At 32.6% G+C, this 19,087-nt stretch overlaps 1 protein-coding gene across 1 annotated transcript in view; it reads left to right on the top strand.

Annotated features, from left to right (window-relative positions):
* The first annotated feature begins 1,080 nt into the window (after positions 1 to 1,080).
* Positions 1,081 to 19,087, top strand: part of LOC106713020 (uncharacterized protein CG3556) — a 37,286-nt gene continuing 19,279 nt past the window's right edge. Inside the window, exon 1 of the mRNA XM_045683136.1 lies at positions 1,081 to 1,295. The gene's annotated coding sequence lies outside the window, so the exon portion shown is untranslated. The remainder of the gene's footprint in view (positions 1,296 to 19,087) is intronic.

Below are 19,087 nucleotides of genomic sequence, written 5' to 3'. Positions count from 1 at the left end.
TTTGAAGTTCCGTTAAAGAACAAGAAGCTGTTGGAAAGGAAACGAATCGAAATACACTAGTTTGTGTCTCTATCGGGAAATCTGGTTGTATTCCACCATAAAGGCGACAGTCGTTTAAACGTTTTGTAAGCATTAAGACGACGATGCAAACACAATGACTAACAGCTTTTAATTGTGCCTGTATGAAAAAAGACGGTCATTAAATAGATAATCTGTAAAAAGGAGCGGAGTTTGCTTCGTTGTAAGGAACGTGAAAAAACAGTTTTTCTGTAAGTGGAACACCGTGTAGGTAACTGACTGTACTCATGTGTTAAAGTTCATATTAAGTTTCCATTCTTCTCATACTTTTTGAAAAAAAAAAAAAACAGATGACAATATGTTTTTGTGCAGGTGTTAACGACAGTGGAAGCGTTATTTATTTTCCCCCTTCGTTCGATAGACATTGCGCATTTCATGCGACATTACGTGAACATTCATCAAGGTATCCCTGACGTGTTGACAGCTTTATTTGCATTGGGACATGCGATATAAAACAATATTTGTATCCGTTGTATTTAACAGAAAAAAACGTGATTTTTATTGAATGAATTGGTGAATATATTAATTTTCAGGAATTTCACTTCTTATTGAAATCAAGAAACAAAAACGAAACGATAGTTTTACGAACTTACACTGCTTTAAATTGTATTTATTAAAACATGTTTTCTCAGTTATTGTAATAAAAATGAAAAGGATAGCAGTATTTTTTTACACAGATGTTTTGATGTATTCGAAGGAGGTGTAATAAAGAAAATTAATTAAACGGATGTATAAATTAAACACAAGAAAGAAACGTTTTCTTCAATATGTATTCATAGACTAGTTTTAGTTAGGTATATTTATGCTTTAGTGTTCTTGTCTTACGCAAATTATTAGCAAACACAATAATATGATGTCCTGTTGTAAGCGATTGTTGTATCACTTATAAAGCAGACAAATTTATACGGTATGTAGATTAATTTAAGATTCTTTTTTGAATACAATACAGTTGATCTGAGCAATTGGTTCAAGTGATACGAATTAAGGTGAAGAAGGTCAATATGTGCAAAGGAAATTAAAGGTACGAATGGGGCGCGAGAAATACGTATATAGTTAGTTCATATAGGCATTGCACCGGGGGGTTGCAACCCTCTGAAATTCAGTCGACGCGCGGGAGCGGTCGGAGGCAGACGTGTCTTTCGATTCGGGAATCGGTGCTCTTTTTTTAAATTTAAATTCAGTGTTTTGTGTTGAATTTTTCTTGCGGCTATAAAAAGGTAAGCCATATGATATAATTATGTACATAAACTTGATATCTATAAATTATGTTCTATTTTAATGTTTAATTTTCGGTACATTCCTTTGTTGAAAATTGGAAAAGTTTAGATTTTTGTGGATATTTTAAATCATTGGGGAGTGTTTAAATGTTTCGTAGTCGGGAGCTTTTTCTCATACCCCAACGTTATGAGCTTAACATCGCTTTGGGGAGTTAATCTGACTTTCATTCTGATTTAAAGCTCTTTTTAATGTTAAAAACGGAGGTCTTTTTGAAACTGTTTCAGTTTAATTTACATAAAGAAAAATTAAGTATGTTAATCTTGTTTTTGAAAAACTTTTAATTGTCTAGACGTTTAATACTTTTATATTATTAAACGTCTTTCAAACGAATGGTGGTTAACCATATTTTGAACATTATCTGTGTTACTTCAAAAAATACTGTAACACACTGTCTAGTTAAATACATGTTTTATTTAACCTTTTAACCGCCGGTGATTAATATTACTGACATCAACGTGGTTATAAAAGAGTAATGTTTTAACCTTAAATATGAATTACTAAAACTATTTCCGGTGTAACTACTTTGTTATTCATTTCTGAAAAATTATGATTTCTGGTAATATATAATATCAGCGTGAGATAAAAGGCTTTGATATATTTTAAGATAAAGTGTAATTGAAACACTGTCCTATTTTTTATGGTTTGGTCCTGTATTTTTATTACATTTTCTAGTTTAAAATGTCATTCTAGCCTACACAAATGTTTTACAAAAATAATCTCCCTCTGTTACAATCAAAGTAAAGTTAACAAAAATATTTTACGCTTCGAACATTATTTTCTGCGTTCATTATTAATTTTTTTTTTAATTGATAATATTAATTATTGTATTAGTAATAGGATTTTAGTTTTATTATTGACTGGTAATTATGTTTCGATCTAAAAACTAGGCAAGGTCTTACTAATGTTAAGATAATTTGTTTAAATATAGAAGAAGTAATCGACATACACGCATGTGTGCCAGTTTCATAGGTAAATACGTAATTTCTGCCTACCCCTATTGAACAAAGGCACGGTGCATTTGTATAAATTTCGCTTATATTTCTATTCAATTTTAAAACATAAGTATTTAGTCTACTTAAAAATTTTATCAATAAATTTCGTTTCGATCTTTATCTGTATTTTTATTTTTCATTTTTTTGATTTAAGAGAAAGCCTGAAAGGTATTTTTTTAATTCTCCATTATAAATTCGGCGTCCGGTAAAATTTTCCACCCTTTTGAGTACGTTGTTCTGTAACAAAACACGAATACTTTAAATAATTAAGCTGACGCAATGAATTAAAATGAAACGCGTAATTATAAAATGTTAATCACTTTTTTATATGTTATATTTTTTAAATAAAGAGATTTTAAAAATGGAAATGTTAAGGTTATTATTGAATTTCCATTGTTGAAATACATTTACAAAAACATTATACAACCACTATGAAAGACGCTCAAGATCTTTTTTAAATATTTCTATATCCGTGGATTAACTTTAACATATGAAAGTTTGATAACTTTGTTTAGTGAATTTGTTAACAAAATTTATTTTACAGAATGTACGAGAAACAAATATAAATTTTAGAATTGAAATTAAATGAAAAAATGATTATCTAATCAAAAAATGAGTATCGTTATAATTCTACGAGTATATACCTAAGTTGTATCCTAAGGGAAATTACGGCACTCGTTAGTACGTCGACTTTTCCCTTAGCATCAGAGGTAGGTTTGGACACACCTTTATTGATATATTATTCGAAACTTTACCAAATATTTTTTTTATTTGTACAAGGGTGGAAGTTTATGACCTGTAATCTTTAGTAGGTTTTTTTATTTTAATTTTCTTTGCCTTATTTTAAATTCGAATTAAATGACTGTGAGTTTTTTTCTTCAATGAAGCAGCTACAGAAAAAACAGGCCTTAAATTCCATCGTCTGCCAAGAGAAATACCAGGAGAACATAAATTCCAAGCAAGCAATCCGATAATGACGTTCACATTGTCCGCCACCCTATTGTGCCTCGGGATATAGAGTTTCTCAATTATTCTTTATATCTTTTGTTTTCTCGAGATAGAAATTTCAGTCATCTATGAAAATGCACTCATACCTCTGATATAGATATTAAAGCAGAATGTTTTAGAGATTGTAATGCAAAATTTTACCTGCATCTAATTAAAGAAGCCTGTAAAAGGATGTTAAAATAGGAAGCTATTGTTTTAATTTTTTCATTCTCTCTCCGCTCGTAGGCGAAGGTTTTTCAAGCATGCCTGATTTTTTTACCTTAAAATATTATTACAAAAGTTTTCAATTTTTTCGCAGTTCGTAGATATTAAATGAAGTTTTGTTGATTTTAACCTACTTTTGGAGATGTTCGGCCGCTGCTTTTGAAATAATTTTTATATAAAATTCGTAATTTTTTTTTTAAATTCGTGGAAAATAGTTTCTCGTTTTTTATTTTAAAATCATCTTCTTGAATGGTTGGAATTTGAAGCCAGCTGAGTTTTTCCTTTCACATATACTAGGCTAGCAGAAGCAAGGCTATAGTTAAACTAACTTGATTATAGCCACAATTGATCAATTTATCCATTAGTGTATGTATCGGGTTTGGCTTCGCGCCAGCTGTTCGACCATTTGGACACCAGGAACGTGACTAAACTGCGACAGTTCAACGACACCGAGCTAACTAAACATTCATACGTTCCTGCAACTCTTCCATCCTTACAGATGACTCATAAATCTTGCTAACAACAGAGTTCTTCAAATCGAGGCATATTTTTAATGCTTGTTAATTTGTAAAGAAATAAATAGAAGCCAACAACCTTAATCAAGTTATAATGTAGGTAAACTATGGGATGTGCCGTGTCTTCACTTTGTTATAATTGTCGATTATTGATAGGATTTCTTTAAATCAAAACTTGTTTGTAAAATCTTTATCTTGAATTAGTTAGGATATAAATCTTCGTTTATAATTTGGAATGGAGTAAATTAGTTACAGATGTTAATTTCAGACCCTTGTCATAACTTCAGATAATTGTGAAACTACTGGCAGGATAGCTGTCAAGGAAACTTGTGCCTTGAAATAGATATTTTGTTTGACAAAAAATATTTGAAAAGTAAAGTTACATTAATTTTTCATAAAACACGTGTTCTGTCTCTCTCTCTTTTTGTGTTTCTACTTTCTTATTCTTTCGGTTTTCTTAGTGGACGTTATTATGCATAACCATTTCAAGTATTTATTGAACGAGAAATTAAATCTTTCTAATATTATAAATGCGAATGTTTAGATGGATGGATGTTTGTTTGAATGTATCTTCGGAACGGCTCAATGGGTCTTGATGAAATTTGATACAGATGTAGAACATAATCTGGAAGAACACATAGGCTAATTATCAAGTTTTTTTTAATTCCACGCGGACAGAGTCGCGGTCGACAATTATATGTAGATATGACAAAAAGAGATGAGTTATTTTTTGTAAGAACAGATATATAACCTACTTTTAATATTAATCTGATTTTTTTCCTTTTTAATCAACTTTGTGGTTACACGTTTTTGTCTGAAGCTTTGAAAAAATAATCAAAGGAAAGTCGATGCAAATGAAAGTGTACTCTGCAAAATTAATTTTCTCTACTGTTTTGTATTTCACAGAAAATACATTACAACTGCGTTTGTATAGATTTTAATTATCGTTACAAATAATATTTAAGGTAACCGATTACAATAAAACCTCTTTGTCTCTTACCTTTTTTAAAAAAATAATCATAATGTTTGTGTGATGTTGGAACGATTATTAACATTGGTAACCCATTGTTACCATTTCGTTGAAATTTAATCTTACTAATATTATAAATGCGAAAGTTTGAATAGATGGATGTTTCTAAGAAGGTATCTCCAGAACGGCTCAACGGATCTTGATGATATTTGGCATGAAGGTAGAACATAATCTGGAAAAACACATAGGCTATTAATTAAGTTTTTTTTAAACTAGCTTTTACCCGCGACTCCGTCCGCGCGGAATAAAAAATAGAAAACGGGGTAAAAATTATCCTATGTCCGTTTCCTGGTTCTAAGCTACCTCCCCATCAATTTTCAGCTAAATCAGTTCAACCGATCTTGAGTTATAAATAGTGTAACTAACACGACTTTCTTTTATATACGAGTATGTAGACTTCGCGCGGATGGAGTCGCGGGCGACAGCTATTTAGTGATAATTATTTTATGTTATCCGAGTCCTAGATTTAGTTATTTTTTATTTGAAGACATTTGTATTTTGCTTTCACGTAGCGGAAGAAAGAACGGTATAAGTAATAAATATCTTGGAAAATATAATACACATATTGATCTAAAAATACTGTAAGTATGCTATAACTCATAACATGTATTTTATGAAGTACTATTTCCAGTGGAGTCCTTGGACGAGGAGATAATATCCGGAACTCAAGATATATGGAAATGTGTTGGAGCATAAAATATCTGTATCCGTTAACATACGCTTACAATCCGTATAAATCTTGTTACAATATCTGCATATCCTTTGAAGTAAATGTTAGATATATAACAACGTTTTACGCCTTTGTTATGATAAGAATTACTAGTATACATCTAGAATCTACTAGATTTATCGTATTACAGTTTGCATTCGAATTGCATTGTATAGCAAACATTGAACTAATAGTGCGGTTTCTATGTTTGAATCGTGTCAATAGATGGCGTTAGAATCGTAATAGATCGCGCTATCGTAATTTTATATTTGCTATAACACGAATTTAAATTTTGTTTTTAACACCTTCCATGTTCATGGAATGTGATTGGATAAACATGAAAGAGAGAGAAAGAGAGAGATTTTATTATCATACATCTAGTAAATGTACATAGTTTTGTGGAGTAACGTCTATTTAATTCGTGTATCTTTCAGATATCAAAGTTTAATGTGATTTATTTATTTCTTCGGCATTTACTAGCAGAATTAAAATCAATATTTTTAGCGCATAAATGATAAACAGCTTTTACCAACCACGCTTAGATGTTCAACTGAGCGAGCTTTTTAGGTCGTGTAATCAACGCTTGTCGGTGACACGTTTTATGAAGGTTGTAGATTAGATACGCTATATTGAGCCGACAGCTGAGGCGTGCTAGGACATCGCGTATTACCATAAAGGTTATATTGAAATAAAAAGTAATTTTATACATAAGAGTATCGTCAAGAAAGCCTCATGAGTGACGTTAAAAAGAAACAACAGCTATACGTAACATTTCATAAAAATTCTATGACATGAGTTTGAACTACGGACTGTCCTGTAATCGGATCGGCGTGTCTACTTCGCCTCGGTCAGTAACACTAATTAAATTATTTTACTTTAACCCACTCTGGAGTATTTGAAGCTTGAAGGTTTACAAACAAATTATTCAGTATTTGTAACCTATTCAATCTGATGCATTAGTTGAAAAGATACTTTAGATACCAATTAATGACCTTTTCCATTAGGCGACAAGTCGCGCAAATCTTGCTAGTCGTTAATGACCGCGACAGTGGAAACTGCATAATATTGCTCATAGAAATAGCACTTGCGCTGGAAAATCAGCCTTAATCTTAGTTTAACTTGATGGAAATATAAACGGGCGACTTGTTTTTAAAAACAGTAAAACAAGACTATAAAAGTCAACCTTTTCCTAACTCACTAATTAGCATCATTTAATCTTCAAAATAGTAAAGACTGCTGTAAAGATGCCGCAACAAAAGACACTGTACAAAGAGCTTTGCGCTTCCAATTTTGTATAAATAGGTTGCTCGGTTTGTGCAGAAATTCCATTTTGTAAGAACTTAAAAGAGACTTATAGAAAGTTTAACTTTTATGCAAGTTTTATTAATGTCTAGAGCTTTCACTTGCCGTTGCTTTAGCGATAACTTAATGTTAAAATTGTAAACGACGATTTTACTCGTAAGAAATTCCCTCACAAATTCTAGCGCCTTGGGCGGTCGCCATACTGCGCCTACCCTAACGCTTGTACTGAGAAAACGTATCTTTACATCCGTTATAACACCGTACGTATGAACAAATGTGAGTAAGAAGTGAACATCATCAGCTCTCAATAAGTCCCCACTGAGGGCCTCGGAGCCTACCCTAAGTTAGGGGCGACTAGACTATAGTCAACCTCGATGGCCCTGTGCGGGTTGGTTGAAAGAACACTAACTTTCAATTGGTTCTTCTTTACCAATTAAAGTTACCTTTTATTATATGGTATATTTTTTATTTGATAAAAATCAGTAGATATTTGTCCGGGCGCGGTTCACTAACTGGATTAGGTTCGTTAGTATTCCCGACTGACTCGTTCTGCGGTCTGCGCGCCGTGTTAAAGTTAAAAAAAGATGTTAATAAATTCGTCTTGAAAATGTTACCTATATATAGTATTAAATTGTCACGAATGCCTTATTTACTAAGATGCGTAATTTAGGAGAGCAAAAATTTATGAAATAAAAAAGACATCATATCTTTTTGACAAGATTGAGGGCTAAAATTATTGGATAGGGGTTTATAACACAAAGCGCAAGGTAGGGAGAATAATGTGAGTATATAATAAATACTAGCTGTCGCCCGCGACTCCGTCCGCGCGCAGTTAAAAAAAAAAATGAAAAATAGATGTTGGCCGATTCTCAGACCTACTGAATATGCTCACAAAATTTCATGAGAATCGGTCAAGCCGTTTCGGAGGAGTATGGCAACGAAAACTGTGACACGAGAATTTTATATATTAGATAAAAAACAACATAATATACTGGAATTAAACAAATGAAATTATCCTGAAATTGCCTTTCGGCTTAGAAAATTTCAAGTTTTCGCAGCTTACCGATTTTCGTTGATATATCTCATATTTAAATAACGCTGTCAGTCATATTTATTTTACGGTAAGCGTTCAATTCCCCTCGTACCCGAGGAGGTTTACCAGGCTCGCATGAACTTGCTTAAATTTCCCTCGGGCTACCAAGAGTAATATTTTTCCATAAAATTTGACGGGTCGTGCGTGATTTTTATATAATACAGCTCATTTTAGAGTACAAGTACCAGTATATTGGAAACTATTTTTCGTTACTATAAATTAAATTTTACTTGCAAATGAAAACTTAAAATTCTGTTTATTACTACTTAGGGTTCTTCAAGAAGCGAGCGTATCACCATCTCAAAAGCCGGCAACGCATCTGCGATTCCTCTGGTATTGCAGATGTCCATGGGCGTCGATGAACATCTTGGCGTTCCCGCTGCTCGTTTGCCCCGTCTATTATGTAAAAAAAAATTATACGGTGGCAAACGAGCAAACGACCACCTGAATACGCCTAAAAACCGAAGCAATCACTGCCCATAGACATCCGCAATTGCAGATGCGTTGCCTACCTTTAATCGACAGAGGAGAGGACGCAAAGAATATATTATATATCTAATATATAAAATTCTCGTGTCACAGTTTTCGTCACCGTACTCCTCCGAAACGGCTTGACCGATTCTCATGAAATTTTGTGAGCATATTCACTAGGTCTGAGAATCGGCCAACATCTATTTTTCATTTTTTTAACTGCGCGCGGACGGAGTCGCGGGCGACAGCTAGTATTATATATATTTTCGTTGTTTTTACTTTTATTATTTTTGAAATTATTAGAGACACAAATGGTTATACTTGCATTACTAAATGGAAGGGAAATAAGAGACATTTCATGGAATGTATCATTTCTATTGGGATGGAGTTTTAAAAACTCGTTTTTTAATTATAGCATATATCTTCATGATCTTACATAACATAAATCTAGTATATTCTGGACTGATTTTTCAAAATAATCAAAATAAACTGTACATTGAAAACAAGTTATGAAGTGAAACAGCTGAAGTATTTATGTAATTACCCAGGTCGCATATTGTTAAGTTTAGTTAGTCTATAACTGCGAAATCCCTGGCAGCGAGCCGACTATAGTTAGTGGAACTTAGATGAATATTTAAGTTTATTGCATACTATCTTACCAACTTAGGGAATAAGGAACTAAAGTATATACTCGTACATAGTTTGTTTATTGGATGGGATAGTTTAATTTCTTGTTGAACATTGGATATACTCCTAATTATTCGACGAGATTCTGTTAAATTTCTGCAATACTGCAATTTTGCCTATCACTTTTTTATACCTGCGTGAGTTTATGTAGCTTTTTGATTTGTTATAGTACTGCTTGTCAATCTTACTTCTACTTAATGATAATTTTCCATTCACTAGACATATTACAAATGTCGATTTTGTTTAAGAAATATTGGAAGACTATCTTCAAGGTAGAAGTAAATTAGTCTAGCCATTCAAAGGGGGAACGCTGCCAGTATCTTCGGAACCTTGCCTAAAGGGACACCTCTTAATTAAATATTTTAGTTTTTATATTATACTAGCTGTCGCCCGCGACTCCGTCCGCGCGCAGGAAAAAAAAACTTAATAGCGGTATGAATTTTTTCTCGCCTTTTAAACCTTCCCTAGACCTCCACGAACATTTCAAGACTAAGATAAGATAAATCCGTTCAGGCGTTCTCGAGTTTTAGTGAGACTAACGAACAGCAATTCATTTTTATATATATAGATTTAAATTAAGTGTAATTGGGTTTTGTATAATTTAATATTTGAAGACTAACAGAAATAATGTTATTGGCTATGTCTTAATTTAATATTTTATAATTATTAAACAGTTTTTATTGTAGGAAAGTGCATTTTAATTAATTTAAAAGAGGCAAACTTTTCTATATAAGGAACTGGCATTGTTGAACTTTTGTTTACAGTCGTTAACGTTTATTATTATTTTTTAAAGCGAGAACAGATTTATTTTTAAATTGCAAATTCTCAACTTGCACGGCTTATCCGAAAGCTCTTCAGATATCCGCCATTGTTAATTTATTTTTGATTAAATTTGAACCCTGAAGTTTATTCATTTTACTACTTTAATGAAAGTTTAATAAATTAAAATTAGTTTTAGTTTACTTCACGTTGTTCAAAAAGTACTACAACTATATCATGTTTTCAAGATACGAACAAAAATCGTCAAGACACAGACGATGGTTGAACTACGTAAATTAATGCTAGTTTCAACGACCTTTGAAAAACAGCATCAAATAGATACTCTTAATCTCAATTGGCTTATTTTCTTTTTGTTCTATTATATTCGAAGACTAATCTTTGAAATACAACCTTATTAACGTTATTTACTGAAAAGTAAAAGGTGAGTTAGCAGCGCCAATAGCCTAATGGTTAAGGGTACGGGTATCCGAACACGTGGTGGAGGGTTAAATTCCACTATTCGACTATTGTCGGGAATTATATCCTAGCAACAGCTTAGAGCTTAGTTGGAATGGTTACAAGAAATATTATCAAAAATCTAATACATTTTAACGAAATTAGGACCATTTTTTTTAAACTTCAGTAGTTTGTAGGGGGGTCTGCAGTATCTACGTCGCGGCAAGCACTTAAATTCTGTTTAGTTTAACCGGAACAATTAGCAAGAATTTACTCTTCATGAAATTAGTTCAGATAATTTTGATATACTAAATTATCATCAGAATGTTTCATCTAGAATAATCGCCTAGTGTTAATAGGAAATTGTTAAGGAATTTCCTTGAAACTAATACAACGAAAGTTAATAAAGTCGAGAAAGTTTTGCCTCTCAAATTCGATGAGAATGGAAAACAGGGGATCAAGTTGAAGTGACTTTGAGACGAGGAACGTCCGTGGGACAGGAAATTGTACAGGAATTCCTTTACGTTAGACGAACAGAAGAACATTTATAAGAATAAGTATGTATAATTACTTGATTTATTATCTTACTAATATTATAAATGCGAATGTTTAGATGGATGGTTGAATGGAAGTTTGTTTATTTGTAGGTACGCGTATTTCCGGAACGACTGACGAAATTTGGCACAGATGTAAATTATAGTCTGGAAGAACATATAGGTTTATTTTAGACTAATAGATGAAATAGCGTTATCTATTTTCTGCATTTTTTTTAATTTTTAATTAACATTATTTTTTTATTAAATTATAAAGTGGCAAGCAACAAGCGGCCATCTGAATTTGCAGAAATAGCGAAGTGACCGCTGACCACAGACATCTGTCAACAGTTAGGATAAAAATTACGATGTTTTTGTCACACATGATATTTTCCATAATGTCAGGACACTTATGAGAATTTATTTTTAATAGATGAAAACCTCATTTATAAATTCCGACAAGTCACTTACGTCACGAAGTCTTTTAGAAAAAAGTTGATTGATCAGTCTAGAACTAAGATGGATTTGAACCATCGCTCATGTTTAATCATAATAAATTCCCTGCATAATACAGAAAATCTTCGGTATCTTTTAAGAATAATTTCCAATACATTTACTTACAACATTAAGTAAATGTTATGTGAAAATAATTATCATTTAATTTCGCTCTCCTAAAAAAACACAATTTTCGTTTTAGGATTTCTTTTCGATTACCGATTTAAAAGATGATTATTAAGCGGATCCCAGTGGATTTCGTTCCATTAAGGTTCCATTATCTTTCCATTTTAAGGAAAATTTAAATGTTTCGTCTACTAGTTAATAGATAGACTTTCTAGGAACATAAGTTGTGTTAATAACACGTAAACATAGGCGTTCACAGCTGTTTTTGCATAAAAATGATGACATCAATAATGATAGGTAAGGTTACCTTTATCCTGGCTTATCCGTCTTCTGACGAGGCCAGGATGACGTTTAATTTGACCGACATGTGTTTAAGAAACGATGTAGATAATTAGATGTAATGTGGTATTAATTGGAAGGCTTATGGGGCGATATGGTCGCATTGCGACAAAGCCTCTTAAATTATTAAATAAAAAAAAGGTTACCTTATTTTTTTATTTCCTTATACGTGCCATTTGTAATGTTCTTTTGTACGGTCATTAAAGTGTGTTATATAATATAATAGACTGAGTTATTCCTTCCATGTTATGTAATTATTCAGGTGGATGCAAAGGAGCCAACTGAAAACCAGCGCAGGGACTGTTTAGGCCGTCTCTGCATACACTGAGTTGGCCCCTTTTACCACATTTCTCTGATTTTTTTTCTTTTGTATCTGTGTTGTAATAAATGAGTTTGTTTCTTTCTTTTTATAATTTTAGATTTTGCGATAAATTTCGACTGCTGTTACAATTGTAATTTGTAACGAGTTTAACAATTAAAGTACGGAGCAACTTTAAACACGGTTATAAAGTTGCATCGTGCCGATACGGAATTATAAATTCAAAGGATCAAAACTTTTCAATCGTTGTAAATTATTTAACATGGATTTAGGAAAATTGAAGCTTTACGCTTTCCTCTAATATTTATGAAATTAAGCACAGTATGGTAAATATGCTAAAAGTTATTTTAAAACTATGAATTAATCTTGTCCTTTTTTAAACACTTTCGTAGCTAATTCTTCGTTTATTTTAAAAGTGAGTTGAGATGTTGAAAAAGATTATTACAAAAGTTTGTAATTTACCTACCAGCTAAAACTCTCGAGACAAGATAAAGTTTCATAAAAGAATTGTTGAATAAAATTTACATTTAAAGATAATCTCAATATTGTTTTAGATAAGTTCCTAAACCATCTTTATCTCTTCAGTTTTCGGTGCTTTTGAATGACTAACCCACAAAATCATTGGAGCAATTTACCCAGATTTTATAACTAAGATTGCGGAAAATGTAAACGTTTCAAATGTACCAGGCCAACAGAAGCAAGGTGGTAGTTAAACTAACTCGTTCGGCGCCATAATTGGTCAATTTATTCATTAGCAAGTCCGACTCGTTTGGCACTATGCCATATGTATGAGAATTGAAAATGCTAACCTACTGCAGGGTAATAGCAATATAGTTGAATTTACGCTCATTAATATTTAAAGAAAATGAAAACTCAATTAAATAAAAGTTAAAAGTTTCTCTATTCTTATTTAAACGGTTAACAATTTTAAGAAGTTAACGTAAGTGAAAATGAAATTCATAAATCTGTTCGTATTACAAAGGAGCCTGTTTTGAGCTTGCCGAGTCCCGTCGTCGCAGCTGCTACCGATTTTAATGAGCACCAAGTGTGCTTTGTTTTTGTTCCCTTCCTCTTTGTTCCACTTTAAATTGTTCCAGTACACAGGATTATACGGGAAACTGCTTCGTTTTGTTCCGACTCTGACTTACTACGTCATTATTTCTTGTATATATGTTGAGTTTCAAATCTGCATTTTGATAATTTCAAATCATTCCTAACCAAAAATTCATTAAAGCTTAAAATACAAAAAAAAATCTTTTAAACTAAATAAAATTATAAATGTATAATATAATAAATAAATTGTATCGATATAAATGTGAAAAATTAAAAATTTATTTACGTCTTGTGTGCATTTTTTAATGGTCCGCGCGGACGGAGTCGCGGGTAAAAGCTAGTTAGAAATACAGTTTGATATTCAAAAGTGATAAATTAATTGAAATATACCGATTTGAAAATGGTTAAGCGTGTGTTTTCACTGCCTTAAAACAAGTACAAAATTGTTGTCCTTCTTACTCTTTAAAAAATATATAGGTAACAACATAGCTTGTATAAATATATTAGCTTGTGGTAAACCTATTATGTGTTCTAAAAGCCCTTATGTATAAATTTAATTAAACTCACAAACATTAAATTCGTGTTAAATTTCGCACAAATGTTTTTCTGTGGTCCCATTTATGGTCTTAGAAATACATTTGCGTATTTGGTCCTCTGTCAAAAAACTTATAAAACAGAATAGAGATAAAATTATTATTGAATGCGGGTGTTAAGACAGTGGAATTGCTACTTAAAAAGCATCGTTTAAAATATCTTTTGATCCATGTTAAGAATTAAATAATTTCGCTTTCAAATTAACTCTAAAAAAAGTTCCTACGTCCGTCTCCTAGTTCTAAGCTACCTCCCCATCAATTTTCAGCTAAATCAGATCGACCGATCTTGAGTTATAAATAGTGTAACTAACACGACTTTCTTTTATATATATATAGATTTTAATTTTCATAAAAAATTTTAAACTTTGTAAAATACAAATATATTTATAATAATTTTACTTATATAATACAAAAATAATTTCCGGTATCGTAGAAAATATGCGAGATAAGAGAAAGAACTTGAATATTTTTATACATTGGTATGCTCTGTGTGCGAGCGATTTCAATTTCCTGAAAACTTTGCAATATTGCAATGATAGGAAAATATTTCTTATAAAATATTAAACTAGCAATAGTAAATATAAAATACGTGATCTGATGACTAGGAAATTGTTTATTCCCAGTCCTAGACCAATAAGTAAAAAACACATCTAATCAAAATAAATAGAAGAAATTTGTATCTGAAAACGCGTGTTTCTGCCGCCGAAGCTCATGTTGAATTAAATATTGCGATCTCTTTCTTTCTCTTTTACAAAACAGAGATGACTGTATGTTTTTTTATACAGGTGTTTGGGTAACGGAAATACGGTAGATTTAATGTTGCTTCCAATACATTTGGTTGAAGTGATAAGATTATTGATTCTCGATTTAACAGAAAAAAATATATATTCGATACTTAGAAGATATTTCTATGTAAAATGAATATTTTTATTTATAATACACAATAAGGTTTATTTGTGTTTTTTCGATTTTCGATTTAAATATGTACATTTATCCGATGTTCTTACGGTGAAGCAAAACATCGTGATGCAACCTGCATATATCTGAGAAGAAATTCAATGATATGTGTGAAGTCAACCCGCACTGGGCCAGCGTGGTTGACAATGCCTAGTCACCCCTGACTTAGGGTAGGCTACGAGATGATGATGTCCTCCGTGACGTAATCCGTCAATGGCGAACCTTGCTATCCTGCTATCTCCGAGAGTGCGATCGGAGATGACTGGCAAATCCGAACTTAGTTTTGAAAGTCCGGTCGCACGGCGCACAGTACGACCGGCCTGAGGAATCGTATGTGTAGGTATAGGAAGGCTTTGGTCGAGTTTTTCTAATTTTCTAGTTTTTCTAACTAATAATTTCTAATTAAGGCTACGAGAACCTCAGTGGAGATGTATAGTTAGCTGATGATGATGATGATGATGATGATGATGAATAAGGTTTATTTAAAATTAAATATCTTGTTATAATTTCCTCTTATTTTAAATTAATTTCGTCAAAATGTTTAACGAGATAAGTATTAATAATATTATAAAGTAACGAAATTATTTTGTGTTAATTAAACGAAAGTTTTAGGGCTTATCGCTTTTCTAGTGATAATTGGGTTCTTAAAAGCCATTTGTTTTCAGAATAACGACTACTTAATATTAAAATGAAATACGAAACACCTTAATAAATTAATATTATACAATTAATATAATATTATTATATTACTCGTATACTTTTGGGCCTTTCATCATCGATTACTAGTAATTAATTTTGTAGTAAGTGTTACATGAAATAGTAGAGTTACAATTATGCGCCATTTTAGAGCATAATTACTTGGCTTCCTACATAAGAGGTCTTCAAAGTCACTTGTCCAGCGCCTTCTCCTGTCAGTCCATCGCTTGTAGCTCCCGCAGGTCCAGCTCTACGGCGTCTCGCCAGCTTTATCTAGGCCGGCCGATGGGTCTGCTAATCGGGATACGCTGCTTTTACTTTCCAATCTTCCCCAAACTCATTACGTGGCCCAGCCATTGGACTCTGTGAGCTATATGGCTCCTCTGATGATATTCGGCTCAACCACCAGCGTCTTGATTTCTGTGTTGTAGCGGGCGCTTTAGCTGCCGTCTTGTCTTTGCGTTGGGCCCAAGATTTTATGCATAATTTTTCTTTTATTTTTTATCACAATAATATATTGGGGCGTTAAAATTACGCATGTTTGACAACGACATAAACAGCTAATTACGAAATTTTACAAAAAATATTTTAACAATAATATCAAGCAAAACTTTATGTAGCGAAAGTGCTCGACGTTTCGCATGCGGTTTAGTAAATTATGTAATTAACAGCGTTATTTTTTTTGCTGATCCACGTAAATGTATTCAACACATGTTAATCCGCGCGTGGTTACGCATTTTAAACGCGTCTGATTTCTAACTGTCTATATACGCTGTAGAATATTTTACATGAGGTGTATTTTGCTTTTTGCACTTTTATTCCCCAGGTTAAATAAAACGTGAGGATAAAAAATGTAGTTATTAGTTTATTTATTTATTTGGTTCATCAACAAATAATATTCTTTTACAGATTAAGGCCCTTCGCACACAAGGCAATATAAGTCGTTTAAACTAATATTGTATGGACGCGTCGCGAGTATCGCGTAGCGCGCTACGTACAAACGTTCAATCGTCGACTCGAATCGTCTATTCGGTCCGTAGATTTAAAACATATAGATATTCTCCGCCATTTTGAAAATTGCAGCGAATTGCCTCACGACGATCCTGACAAATAGCTTGCGAGCGACTGCTGATGGCGACAGTCTTCTGTCAAAATGTCGGCGACGCGCTCTTTGTACGAACCTACGTACGTCTTAGCAACTAAAATCGGAGGTTTCCGAATATTAACGTTGCATTTTGTACGAAGGGTCTAATTAAAATCTCTTTAAGTTTTACTTTGTAAGAACTTCAAACGATACATGATCGTTACCTCGTTATATCTTCTCTGATGTTAAACGGGCCGTGATTTTCAAGTCGTTTGATCAAAGCTCATTTGCGTACAGGGAATCTAGGGGTCCATACATCTATTTATAAAAGATACATGTATGTAACCTTGAGTTAATAATAAATAGTACTGTTAATGTTTCGCTTGAAGAGATATACGGTGAGTTAAACTAGCAATATATGTAAGTGTACTGGGACTGTGTAATTTGTATCGTCGAAATAAAATGTAGTTTTAAAATTATCTCAACTAAATTTAATGTAATGTTTTTTTTTTGTTTAAAAAAATAATTTAAAAATAAAAAACTTGAGAGGTGTCAAGGGACACCCGGATGGAACGAAGTTCCTTTCTATTAATTAGTGAAGGAACCAATGTTTATTCTATGAATAAAAAACTTAAGTCTTCACAAGAAGTACATTTAATTTCTATGAATTTTCGTTATATATTGTCACGTCGTTGCCATGGTGAAGTAGCGCTCATTCGTCGTTAACATACTTACTATAGGCAAAAAGTGTCGTGACAACTTTTCGTAAGAATTTTTTCCGTCTAGCCCCCTTTCACAACGCGCGATAAGGAACTTCGTTCCAAAAATAATTAGCAACCACTTACGTAACATTATCGGGCTACGGCACCTACTAGTTTCGAATCTGTCCGAGTTCCTTTTTCATGTCACGTTATAAATTATTTATATGGAAAACAATGGAAACCGTTTATTGGAAGCAATATTCTCGACTAATTCATGTAAATCATCCTCCGGAAACTATTGTGAACTCGATTGTCACCTACAAGTTTAACCGTGTTTTTCCACACCTTTAAGGAAAAATATTGCTTTCTCTGTTTTTCCAAAGAGATGAGCGAGATAACAATATGTTTCGTCTATGTTATTCGTTGGTGGAAACCCATGGTTGTATGATTTTAACAACGTCAACGTTTGAAAGTACTATTTTTTCTTCCGAAATGTACTAGGAATACATAACTGTACCTAAAGTTGTACCTTAACGTAATGTTCATAAAGGAAATACGTAAACTTCCAAGGCCTCGTTTTATTTACAGGCCTGGTGGTGAGAATGGTGAATAAATAACAAACACGTACTCTCATATACCGTCGTAGAAGGAAATGACTTTCATTATTACGGATAATGTATTTGTACAATAAAGGTTTCCTCTACTCATATTTGTTTACGGAATGACAGAAATCTTATAGAATCAATGTAATAATATCGGCGAGTTATGTAACGTCAATAAAATAATAATGAACATTATCAAATTATTTTGTTAAAAAAAATGGAAGTATCCTAGACTATGAGATTATGATCGACGATTTTCCATATCTCCTAGACTACATTATGCTTATTAAATGTATCTATACAGATATTGGTAACCCACTCCGAATTCACACGGGTATCGAAATTCAGACTAACATTTTTTAACACTCAATAAAAAAAAGCGTTTTATAATTGCGATGTATATTTCTAAAAGAAGAATCTTATTGTAGTGAAAATAAATAAAACGGACGAAGATTTTTACGGATTAAATTCAATTTCAATTCTATTTTATAAATTCTAAATACATATTTTAAAAATAATATATCAAATGAAAATGAAAATGAAAATGAAAATGAAAATGATTTATTGGCTTAACAATATATTGTACAAAGTTAAACTAGTGTTGGGAATTCCATTTAAGTATCCGGTAGGTACTTGTGATAGGAAGTCCCGCTCTTCCATGTAACTACATTATGATGGTAACTTAACCTGTACAATCTAAGAATTATACAAAAACAAAATATAATGAAATAAGTTTTTTTTTTTTTTTTTTTTTTTTTTTTTTTAAGAGGGGAATGCTTTATGCATACGCCGTGTCCCGGGGGGGACACGGTAGTTATGCGAGATTCTCTCCCCTAATGGGAGCATACCCGCTAAACCACCTCTGTTCCTCCTACTGCGCATAGTGTCGGGGTCACGGGTACTGCTTTCGCATATCTTCCGCGGCCCCGACTGCGCTAGCCGCCGCAGCAGCTCCTCCACTGATAGTGGGCTAAGCCCACCAACCTCCATTGGGGAGGCGCGCCGGG

Source organism: Papilio machaon, chromosome 21 (genome assembly GCF_912999745.1).
Source record: "Papilio machaon chromosome 21, ilPapMach1.1, whole genome shotgun sequence".
NCBI lineage: Eukaryota > Metazoa > Arthropoda > Insecta > Lepidoptera > Papilionidae > Papilio > Papilio machaon.
The sequence above is the reverse complement of the archived record's forward strand: the minus strand, read 5'-3'. Positions and strand labels throughout refer to the sequence as shown.